At 43.8% G+C, this 12,907-nt stretch overlaps 1 long non-coding RNA gene across 1 annotated transcript; it reads left to right on the top strand.

Annotated features, from left to right (window-relative positions):
* The first annotated feature begins 11,970 nt into the window (after positions 1-11,970).
* Positions 11,971-12,748, top strand: LOC103639090 (uncharacterized). Its single transcript, XR_559231.2, has 3 exons — positions 11,971-12,091; positions 12,162-12,217; positions 12,566-12,748. It is a non-coding gene; the product is annotated as an uncharacterized lncRNA (long non-coding RNA).
* The last annotated feature ends 159 nt before the right edge of the window (positions 12,749-12,907 follow it).

Below are 12,907 nucleotides of genomic sequence, written 5' to 3' on the forward strand. Positions count from 1 at the left end.
CTCGACCTCAACTCGGACGACGATCTCCGCCTCGCACGACCCCCGGGATCGGACTCGACCTCAACTCGGACGACGATCTCCGCCTCGCCCGACCCCCGGGCTCGGACTCGACCTCACCTCGGACGATGATCTCCGCCTCGCCTGACCCCCGGGCTCGGACTTAGCCTCAACTCCGGAAGACGGTCTCCACCTCGCCCGACCCCAGGGCTCGGACTCGACCTCGACTCCGGAAGAAGGTCTCCGCCTCGCCCGACCCCAGGGCTCGGACTCGACCTCAACCTCGGAGGAGTCACCACCTCGCTCGGGCCGACCACGCCACAAGGGGAGGCCATCATTACCCTACCCCTAGCTAGCTCAGGCTACGGGGAACAAGACCGGCGTCCCATCCGGCTCGCCCCGGTAAAACAAGTAATGATGACACCCCACGTGCTCCATGACAACGGTGGTTGTCAGCCCCCTACGGAAGCAAGGATACGTCAGCAAGGATCCAACAGCCCCGACAGCTGTGCTTCTACAGGGCTCAAGCACTCCTCTGACGGCCACGACGCCACATGAACAGGGCTCCAACACCTCTCCGACAGCCACGTCGGCACGTACATAGGGCTCTAGCTCCTCTCTGCTAGACATGTTAGCACACTGCTACACCCCTCGTTGTACACCTGGACCCTCTCCTTATGTCTATAAAAGGAAGGTCCAGGGCTCTCATACGAAAAGGTGGTCGCGTGGGAGAACGGGCAGCCTCACGCCCCCTATCTCTCTCTCTCTCCCTCGTGAACGCTTGTAACCCCCTACTGCAAGCGCATCCGCCCTGGGCGCAGGACAACACGAGGCCGCGGGTTCCCCCTTTACTGTTTTCCCCCCTTGTGTCTCCGTCTCGCGCCGACCCATCTGGGCTGGGACACGCAGCGACAATTTACTCGTCGGTCCAGGGACCCCTCGGGGTCAAAACGCCGACAGATGTGTTGGCATAAATCACCAAAAAGGGGGAGATTGAAAGGGAAATATGTCTTTGGGACATTTCTATTTTGTTTTTGATGATTAAATGCTCAACACATTGTTTTTGGACTAACATCTTGATGTATGAGCATAAGCACAAGTATTTGAAAGGCAAATTAAAAAACATAGGAAAAGTGCATTTTGGTGTATATTGCAAATCCTATTGCATTGAAGGAACAACGTATGATTTTAGCACTTAGTAAATTGTTTTAGTGGCTAACTATGTTTATCTAAGTGCTAGGAAATTTCTCAAGTTGAACAAATTTGGAGAAATCGTGTTTTGCTTGTGCCAGTCTAGGGAGCACCAGACTGTTCGGTGTACACCAGACAGTGTTCGGTGTTGAGGCTGTCAGCCAGCAAACAAGTCGCTCTCGGGAATCAGCCAGGGTGCCACAGTTATAAATCACTAGACTGTTCAGTGTGGCAGTCGAGCGCCTGGCCAACGGTCGGCCGCACAATCAGCGCCGGCCACATCAGCCTGGCCGATGATCACTAGGCTGCACAGGACTGTCCGGTGCACCACCGGACTTTCCGGTGTGCCGAGTGACCAACGACCGGCTTCGCCAGAAAAGGAAAGAAATCGTCTACTGTGTAGTGTCCGGTGTGTACCAGAGAGTCCGGTGCACCCTCGGACAAAAGGCAACCAGGGCCTTCCAAATGAAGATCAAATGGCTCATTTGGTCCCTTGGGCTATAAAAGGACCCCTACGTGCTTAGAGTAGTAAACAAAGCACTCTTTGAGCACGCTACAACTCTGAATCTTTGCGACCATGCTATTGTTTTGCTAGAGAGAGATTTGAGCGCGTTCTTGAGCTGCAACTCTGTCATTTTGTTTCGTGCGCTGTCTCTTTTCACTTGTGCGCGTGTTGTTGTTGCGTTGTGCTCTTGTGTGCATTTCTACTCCCATTCTTACTCCAGTTTTTTTTGTAATCAATTGTGTAAGGCGTGAGAGACTACAATTTGTGGAGATTCCTCACAACAAGATTTTGGTATAAGAAAAATATCTGTGACACTCAAGTTTGATCTTTGGATCACTTGAGAGGGGTTGAGTGCAACCCTTCACTAAAAGAGGTCACCACAACGTGAGGGAGGCATTGGTCAAATCACGGTAAAAATTGTTGTGTCACTTGTCCATTTATTTATCGCGATTACTATCTTCTTGGGTTCTCCACTCTCTTGCAATATATCCCCTAAGTTTAATACACATCTTAAAAGAGCAATCAAGAGAAGACTTCTCTCTCCATCTACCTTCTCATCCTAACTTAGTTTTAGTTTTCACTAACACTTATTATAAACCATGTTTGTGTTGTTTGGAGCTGATTTTCTCAGGATCACCTATTCACCCCCCCTCTAGGTGCTCTCAAGTGCTATGCCGTTGGATGGCAAGCACATGCGGTGATTGGTTTGAACACCAACTTGCAAGATTGATGACGTGGTGGGGCAGGTACTGTTGCTTGTGGAGTGGACTTTCAAAGTCGGCATGTTTGAATTGTTCGTGCTGCAACAACAACCTATTCTGTAAAGGGGAACATATCTGGTGCATATTAGTATTTGGTGTATATAGGTTGTACATGAACTGACAAAGTTCACAAAAAATTCTGAAAAAAATTTATACATATTTTTCCCAACATATTCCAACTATATACAAAATTTCAAGTTTGAACTAGTTATACTTTAATTGTAATAAAAAAGAGAACATTTTAGTTGATTTTCGAATTTAAACTTATCAGAATTTTTATCTTTTTATTATTGTTTATGTAATACGAATTTAAACTTAATTTTTTGTATATAATTGGAGTAGGGTGAAAAGAAGTATGGATTTTTTCAGAATTTTTTATAAACTTTGTTATTTCATGTGCAACCTATGTGCATTAAATGCTCATATGCACCGAATATGTCCAGTTCAACAACAGTGAACATACTAGAGAATCAAGAATATCACATGTTACAAAGAATCAAGAATATCATATGGTTATACTTTATTTTAATAAAACATAAAAATATGTGTGTTCTATTGGTTATATGTATGTAAAGCTAACAGCTAAGGTTTAAATCTCCATTTATGCACAATTTTTATTTTAATTTTGTATAAAGTGATTGTGGAAAACACTAAAACCGATGCTTTATATATTAGAGAATAAAGGTTTGTCCAGTTTCAAAAACAGACAAAAAAACGCATCATCCCATTTCACAATTTGTTTCTGTAGTTTTCTGTAAGTATGATAACAGACAAAATAAATATAAAAAATGATGCGTGTGTTTTTTTTCATAAACCGCCTCACACCAAAAAGAAAAGGAAAAGGCTTGCCTAATAACAAAAGGAAAAGATAGATTTAGAGCATAGTCGGCTCATGATGTATGGACTATCAATAAGGATTTCAATACTTGCTATTACTGTTGTGGTCCCTCAACTCCAAATAGCAATATCTAAGTATCTAGAAAAAACTTACAATTTAAATGCAACGGAGTAATATTTAGGCTCATGCCATTGTTGTTTAAAATTTTGTTATGTTTATGTCATTGTCATACTAATTGTAATGACAAAAGTTGTTAGATCATGAACAACATTTATATGCTACCAGTAGCATTGGTATAAATCTATACTACTTATTAAGGCTCTACGGGTAGCCTGCCTTTTCTCGTTCTGCCATCCGTGAATCTGGACCGTTCGCTTCATCCAGGGCGATCTGACCTGTTCTGCCTCCCAACCGTGGACGTACTCCCCGCGCCAAAAAATACATCTAAGTGCGGCACCAGAGGAATTAGTCTGAGTAACAAACAATCCACGCCAACCTTTATAAGCCACGTTTGGTCTGTCTCAGTGGCCGATATGGTACTAATCAAATAAATCCCATAACAGTGCCTACGTGCAGCCCAGTGGTTCGTGTGGCCCAACCGTTGGTGCGGCCCATTGTGCAGCCCAGCCTACAGCGCCTGTTATCCTCTTCGGCAGCCCTAAACCCTCTACCTCCACGACGGCGCGCCGCACGCAGAGATGTGCCCACATCCTCAATCTGCCTCCACGACGGCGCGCTGCACCACGACTTCAATCTCCTCCCCCACGACCTCAACCGCTCTGCCAGAGTCAACACCGTCCAGCTCCGATCACCGGTTCATGGCGGCGGCGGCGGTACTCCTTCGGCAGGCAAAGGAGCAAAGTTGGAGGCGACGAGGGTCCAGATCCGGCCGCCGGCGGCCTCCATCCGGGGTTTGGAAGCGCCGCTGGTCCAGATGGCGCTGCTGATGGCCTCGACCCTGGCGGAGAAGGGGAGGTCGGCCCTGGCCCCGGCACCTGTCCCGACCTCGGCGGTGGAGCAGGTACCTGCGTGCCGAGGGACACAGCGCGCTCGACAGGGGCAGGTGGAGGCCGCGGCCGCGGACCCGGCAGTGGAGGCGCCGCGCGCCACGAAGGGGCGAAAGCCGCCATCGCTGGCGGTGGAGGGGCACGCTGCTGCAGGTCGCCCGTCCGCCTTGCTCCCGGTGCTGGAGGAGCTGCGCGCCACGACGGAGCAGACGCGTGTGCATCTGGTGGAGGCACGTGCCCACGTACAGCTCGACGGCGCAGGCAACCCCGATGACGCACTCTGGCATCTCGACACGGGTTCGACCAACCACATGACGGGGTCGCGCGTCGTCTTCTCCGACATCGACGAACACGTCACCGGCACCGTCAGATTCGGTGATGGATCCCTCGTCAACATTGAAGGGCGGGGGACGGTCCTATTCTCGTGCAAGACCAGTGAGCACCGGCAGCTCGCTGGAGTCTACTTAATCCCACGCCTCGACATCAACCTCATCAGCGTCGGGCAGTTGGACAAGGATGGGTACGACATCCATGTCAATAAGGGGGTCATGCGGATCCGCGACGAACGCCGATGCCTCCTTGCTCGAGTGCGTCGCTCCCCCAACCGGCTCTACTCGATCCAACTCGACATCACGCACCCTGTGTGCCTTACTGCTCGGCGCGTGGACACGACGTGGCGGTGGCATGAGCGCTTCGGGCATATCACGCTCCATCGCTCCTCATGGTGATGCCGCCGAGGGAACCGCAACGACTACAACGAAGCCGTCCGCGATGCCGTCAGTGGTTGCCCACATAGGGGCATGTTCCACCATGCGCACACCTTGCCCTGCACACCGGCGGACACACCCTGCGGCTGCCCACACAAGGGTGAGTCTGTCGCTGCTCATACACGCGACGAATGCACAATCCCGATGAGTTCTTGGAACCCGATCGGCTTCTTCTTGATTCATGATTTGCTGTTGGTTCTTGTTCCTCCAAGCTACTACGAGTGCGCTTCCACACTCGGCACAGTGGGAGCTCTCATGGCAGCAGACGTTGTGCGACTCCGGACTCGGCGTAGATGGCCCACGAGGAGATTTGTTTCTCCCCCTATTTTTGGTTCGTTTCCCCCATTTTTGGTAGTAGCATCATGTTAGTTTTCACACACCACCCTCCCCCCTCTCATGATTTGCTGTTGGCAGCTGCTAATGGCGGAGGCTGAGCGCCGCCATGGATCTGACACAGTGTGGAATGGGGAGGAGCCGAAGTGGAGATTGGATCAAAGTGGACTGGGCTGGAGCCAAGCAAATCCCTGTATTCCCTCCCTGTTGTGCAAATTAAGCACATGAACCCTAAATTTAGCTTTTTTGTATTCGAATCATTCTTATCGAAGTGTAATACTAATACATGTATTCTGCCTATGCTATTTCTTTGGAATGCAGCCGCCAACTTGAGGTGTTGTTGGCTCATAATTCCAAGAAGATTTACCTGACTGCCTATGCTATTTTTCATTACTTAGTTTGTATTTAAAATTTTAGAATATGAGAAAGGTTTTTTGACACTCACTATTTCGATTGAAGATACTTTTGACTAGGTGTCCAGGACGACTGGGTTCGCTATGCTAAGATGACTGAAGAAATTGGAGAGCAACTACATATTGTCGGTGATGACCTTGTCACTAATCCCACTGTTAGTACATTGTTTTCTTTCCTTCTAAAATAGAAGTTAAAATTCCAGTTTGGTTGTTGCAATACCCTTATGTCAGCTGCTTTTAATATAGTAGAGATATGTTCTGGTGTTTGCTAATCAGCAGATGTCATGTGATTTACTCCCTCCCCAAAGTCTCGCGTCGCACCCGATCGGCCTCGCCTGCGCAATCCACGCGTCCTAACCTTCAATCAAGGCTCCGGGGCAAGGTTTGCATCGACGGCATCATTGAGGCGATAAAATGTCATGCGTTGGTGAGGCACCAACTCCCATCCTTCTCGGCGCTCTCCCAGGAAGACTACAGCCAGGTACGCCGCGCATCCTTCAGTAGCACGCAAGAGAAGGCAGTAGTAACGGGGATTTGCAATGTCCAGTACTTTACTATTAGTGGTGCTCTCGCAGTGACAGTACTTTACTATTGTCTTCTCTTGCCTTCTTGTACGCACTAATCTTTTTAATTTTCATCCTCCATCAAAAGTTGTGTTCTGGTGTCATACCATCATCTGAGAAAATAATTCGATAGCAACCCGAGTGATTGTACACTTCATAGAAAACAGAAATGAACTCTGACCTCTCTCACAGCTTAAAGTTTGACACAACTAGATCAATTTCAGATCGTATGTCTTTCTTGATTCATTGTTTGTTTAATTGAGTTTAAAATAAGCAAGATCATAGTCAGCAGACTAAAATCACGTCGCAAACCTCATTGTCACACTTAATCATGTGCTTCTCAATCCTAGGTTACATTTCTGTTTTTAATGGAGTGATCAAATATGAACAAACTGAATTGTTGCAACTACATTTAATTTTAGGTTTCCTATATGCATGGTTTTTGTTATGATCTTTGAAACATTGCAACATGGTATTTTAGAATGAGGGTACTAGTCCCCCTAGGCGCCATATGATTGTCCTTTTGCAAAGGAAACTCTGAATCTGGTTAACTTGTTTATCTTGTATTTTCATGTACTTGAAACTATGTGTTTTACAGACTTATCACTTATCAGTCCTCACAGTGTTGCTATTTGTATTTTGTTTCTGAAAATTTTTACGGGTTGCTTGCCTAAGTAAGTCTTCATAAACATTTAAGTGGTGATGCTATTACATGCTACTTTTAATAAACCATTGCTTTCCTTGCTATTACATGCTATTAGATAAAGTTCTCATCACTTTTACATTACTAATGCAGTTTTGGATTGTTGGCAGGGTCCAATTTTGTGAAAGGAATGCTTTTGCTCCCCTTGCCTTTTCGGATCGAAATCTTGGTGTTGACTGCTAATGAAATTTTGGATTGTTGGTAGGGTCCAATTTTGTGAAAGGAATGTTGAACTGTTGATGAGTGATGAGGGGCGATGATGCTCAACCTTTTCCAAAATGCATGGCACTGAGCAATGAAGGCTGCTACAAGTGTCTACTTTGAGCTAACCCTCTCCCCACATGAAGCCTATTTTAATCACCCCTTTTTGGTTTGTGGTTGTGCCTAGGATGGTCATTCGGATATGTGACAACCAGCACAGTTCCACTTACATTGAGGTGATTAGGTGGTGCTACAAGAGAAGTGAGAAGTCGGTTTGCATGGTAGAATAAGGGTGATTCTGAGCCTTTTTTGTGTTTTACAGACTTATCACTTGTCTATTCTCATAGTGTTGCTATTTGTATTTTAATTCTGAAAAAATTTACGGGTTGCTTGCCTAAGTAAGTCTTCATAAACATTTAAGTGGTGTGTACTTTTGGATTGTTGGCAGGGTCCGATTTTGTGAAAGGAATGCTTTTGCTCCCCTTGCCTTTTCGGATCGAAATCTTGGTGTTGACTGCTAATGCAGTTTTAGATTGTTGGCAGGGTCCAATTTTGTGAAAGGAATGCTTTTGCTCCCCTTGCCTTTTCGGATCGAAATCTTGGTGTTGACTGCTAATGCAGTTTTAGATTGTTGGTAGGGTCCAATTTTGTGAAAGGAATGTTGAACTGCTGATGAGTGATGAGGGGCGATGATGCTCAACCTTTTCTAAAATGCATGGCACTGAGCAATGAAGGCTGCTACAAGTATCTACTTTGAGCTAACCCTCTCCCCACATGAAGCCTATTTTAATCACCCCTTTTTGGTTTGTGGTTGTGCCTAGGATGGTCATTCGGATATGTGACAACCAGCACAGTTCCACTTACATTGAGGTGATTAGGTGGTGCTGCAAGAAAAGTGAGAAGTCGGTTTGCATGGTAGAATAAGGGTGATGCTGAGCCCTTTTTTGTTTTATGTTATGATGCTTTTTGTCCAATATTTTTATTTTGTAGTAACTCTTGAGTGGCTATGATGGTTTAAATTTCCATGGTAAAGCTGTTTACGTGCATCTGTTCGATCCGTGGCTTCTCGGCGCTCTCCCAGGTAATTTTCCCGTCTCTTCATTCGAACTCATAGCAGTAGCGCACAAGTTTTTCTTGATTAGTGGTATACTCAGATCAGTGGTATATTCAGAACAAGTTTTTCTTGATTAGTGTTATTTTTCTTGACTCGGTGGCTCGCCTAGGCACCTAGGCACCAGCCCGAGGATGACGAGCCACGCGGACGACAGCACGACGCGCCCAACAGCCAGAGCCGAAGGCCGAGAGGATGAAGACGTTCAACATCACCGGCCCTTCATCACGGGGTTCGCCATCACCGGCTTCATCGTCATCAAGATGACGACCAACTTCACCGAGGAGGACCTCAAGAACTCCAAGTTCATCTAGGAGCACAAGAGACGCTGACCAACCGGTGAGCCCCTTGATCCATCCGCTTATAGATTTTAGTTCTCCTTGCTGATGCTTCTAGATCTTGGCCCTTTTTGTTTAATTTAGAGAAAAGTTATGGTTGGGAGAGAGCCTTTTGTTTTTAGGCAACTCGAATGTAAACTATTTTTTGTTGAATGTGCATGGTCATGGTGGCTGGTTCATTAACCATTATGAAGTGCTTGTAGATGAGAGTTTCTGGCCGCAATAAATTTATGCTGAAGAGTGATGTGATCTGCATGCATGTTTTTGAACAATAAGAATAGGTCATTTTCAGAAATGGTTTATCACTAAGCTCATCAATGTTGTTACTCTACTCCTATTGATAATCTGAAGTAAGGTTCAACAAACTGTCCATGTCAGAAAATGTCAGGATTACTAATCAGTCTATTTAGACATTTAGAGAAGCCCCTGTGCCATCATTTGACAGTAGCAGAAGTCATTATAAGACCATAAAATGGGACCACAGTTTGAAATCTGAATTACTTGTACCTCACAACATTCAATGTCAACAGAAACCATTTCAATAGTTAGATGCATATTTGAACGTCATAAACCTTACCTTAAAGGCATCACCAACTATATATCTTACTTGGTCCTTTATCATTTTCAAATGTCAATCAGTGAACACCAAGTTTTAGGTTTGTAAAATGCCTGTTACCAGTCAGGAATGAGATATTATCTTCAGATGATAAATAAAAAAACTGGGAACTGGGAATTGTACCACTATGTTGTGTACTTAGTTCTTATCTAATTCTAATTCCTTGGCTTATTCTTCAATAACAAATTTCTGGGAGGAGGACAATGCACTCTTTCTACAGTGATGTTGTGCGCCTACAGGTTTGTTTCCTCTGTGACATGCTACCATGCTGCCACTACCACCATTTCCTCTGTTCCCAGTGTTCATTTTTTTCTGAATCCTTTGTTTTAGGGTCTAAGGGAAAGGTTTTCACATTGCAACTCAAACATGGACGCGGACCAGGTTAGTACTTAATCTTCAATAATATATAAAAATGGTACAGGGGCGTCGCGCGATCGGGATCGCCTCAGCAAGAAGCAGCAGAAGGACGCCAGGAAGGCGGAGAAGGCTGAGACGGTGGCGCAGCCCCAGCAGCAGCATCTGTTCAACACCGAAGACCTATTCGCGGCCAACTATGGTGATGTCACCGTCGAGGTGATTTAGTTAAAGGCCATCTCCGACCGCTTGTGGTCCCAAATCGGTGACCTCGACGAGTCCGCTGCGGGCTGCAAGGTGCTTATCCGTGGAGCCTCTATTCAACCTTGCATCCCATGCTAACTGCTAACATGTTTCAAAATTACTTATGCAAACAAGTTGTTGTTATCTTGTATGACCTATTCTATGACTACCTATTGCTCTTGCATATGTGTCTATAAGTTGATCCTTTGATGACTTATTTATGTCTACTAATTGAAATTTATAAACTTATATGTTAGTAATTCACGTGAGAGTTCCAAGTTCCACAAAGTTGTATATTCCCATTATAGACATGTTATGAATTCAGCATGATCACGAGCCCAACATCATAATGAGATTATTTGAACATTTTTTCAGGTTTTATTTTCCTTACTTTATTCTCATATGTGATGCTTTGTTCATTGCAAGCTAAATCATAATCCAACAGGGCAACAAGATAGCCTGCTCACTGTCTGGTAAGTGTAAGATATCTCAATCTAATTTGTGTAAAATTAGGTTGTACTATAGAAAGATAATATTGCAACAAAAAAGCCTAATGAAGTTTTATATTTTGTTTCGTGACGTAGATAGTACAATAGGATGTTCAGATGGGCCATTTTTCATATATAAAGAAGACACATGTTAAATTGGTTGCATACAAATTGTAATTGAGGGCACATTTTGATTACTGATAGTTCTTTCTTTTCCTTCTTTTTTACTTGAGGTTACGAAGGGTGCAGGGTGTTCTGCATGACAATATGTATTTGCTCATTATTATCAATTCCTTTATATTGTGAAAATCTGAAAGAACATGGAACCTGAAACTGATGTCTGGTGGCTGATTTTCATTTTCGAAGGCTGGTACATAGCTCTGTTTTGACTCCATACACCAAGGTATTTAGACATCCGGGTCCTCCCTTGAATCCTTACTATCATGGTTATCTTGTGTCGTCTCTAGATCAAACTGAATTGTGTCTAATGCATAGAATCAAGGCAGCCATCATCCGTGGGAGTAAGACTCTAGCCACATAATTGCTTTAATGATCTAGCTTGCTACATAAGATTGTGATTGTCAAGTCAATGAATAATAATAAGGTTTATCTTGCTTTTATATTTATAAGATCAAACGCCACAAATGATTTGCTTTCCAAAACAGCGGCTGCAATATCTCATCCCCTAACTCATGGCATCACTGCACGTTCCTTCAACGCAGACTGCACAATCATAGGTATTCATCCCTCCTCGAACAACCTACCTGCACCACATGACTCTGAGAGAATTTCTAACCAAGGTAGTGCAGCAGCACCAGGTGTGTAATTTTCAAATCACACAAATGTTCTTGTCACACGAGTAGAAGTGTCAGTCCTAAAAACGAGAATACAACCAAATGATGAAGCTCAACAGGAAGTGCAGACTCGGTCTATTCCTGATCCAAGGTACATTCTTGGCATTGAAATGTGAATCTTGAGTTATGTGGCACATTTCAATCTTCTTGCGCCTTGATATTCTTTTTGAAAATTTGCAACTGTTTTCTGGACGACCATTTTGCAGGGAGGTTGCAGGATGTCTGTTGCATATGTTGCTCCAACAAAGTCGTCTTATGCTATGTCTCATCCTGTGAGTAACTGTTATGAAATGTCTATTTTCTGATTTATTGATATGCATTTGAAACCTTTTAAAAACATAGTGATGGAATCCAGGCAGGCGTGTTATGAAATGTCTATTTTCTGATGTGCAATAAATCTGTGGAGGTACATATAACCAATCAACCCTATCTGTTATAAATTCTGGAAACCCATGATGTTTGATACATCCTGTGAGTAACTGTTCAATCTGTGTGTTTTGCTTACAAAGAATTGAAGACAATATTTTGCCATGACACTGCATGAGCGTGTTCATCCATCTCATATGATGGCGTGTTTTATGCTCTTTTCCATTTATTGTTGCAAGTAGCAAAATTAGAATATGTCCTTATGTTTAGAGTATGAAAGAAAACACTCAATTCAACTTGTAGTTGTATTTTTCTGTTTTAGTTGGCATATCATCATGAGGATGTGAATTCCACAGGAAGGCCCATGTGATCCTATTGCTCCCTTAGATCTTCCACATTTTTTACAGTCTTTCCACCGTGTATCAGCTTGTGACTCAATATGGTAAGAAATACCTTTCAGATGTGTGCCATATATAATATAGATCAGTGTCATATTGATTTTGTTTTTTCAGGAAGGATACCAGTATACCACACATTCTGTGGAGGATTCTGGAATTATTTTAGCTTGGTAAGAGTTCTCTGTAGTCTGCTTATTCTACCACTTTGAACCATAATTTTTTTCCTAAAGAATGTTTGATGGTGTATGGATACTATAGTAGATGCAAACATTTGTCATTTCTAATAGAGAATTATAATGTCCCAGTGAATCCTTATGTATTCATGCTTGAAGTATAAATCGGAAAAGGTTAGTAACCATGATAGTCGTAATTTGAACATACTACAGGAATGGATGCACAAGTATCTTATAAAGAGAAATCCACAGAAGTTTGGACACCTGCTAAAAAATCAAATATATTTTGTTTTTATGTTTGTTTTGAATACTACTCTTTTCTCACTGACCTTGACTTACCATTAGGATTTGCAAAAGATCAAGTTGAGGAAGTGCCTAGCATCAGAGTCGATGGAAGGTGAATAAAAATTTAGCCATTGAGAGGATCCAGATATTTCAATACTTGACAGTGAATAGAGAGCAGTAAACAAGATTTAATGGGCACTCCTTTGATGTACCCTTTATCATCTTTTGAGTTCTGACAGTGTAGAGTAGAGATGCTTGGTGATTGCCTCTTTGTAGATACTCTTCCTATTGCATGTGTATAAACTTCAGAGAGACTAGATTTGGGTTTAGTCATTTCATGTATTTAGTTCATTTATTAAGTTTCATGATTTAGTTTAGTTTTGTATTGGTTGTTTCCAAAGA

Source organism: Zea mays, chromosome 9 (genome assembly GCF_902167145.1).
Source record: "Zea mays cultivar B73 chromosome 9, Zm-B73-REFERENCE-NAM-5.0, whole genome shotgun sequence".
Taxonomy (NCBI): domain Eukaryota; kingdom Viridiplantae; phylum Streptophyta; class Magnoliopsida; order Poales; family Poaceae; genus Zea; species Zea mays.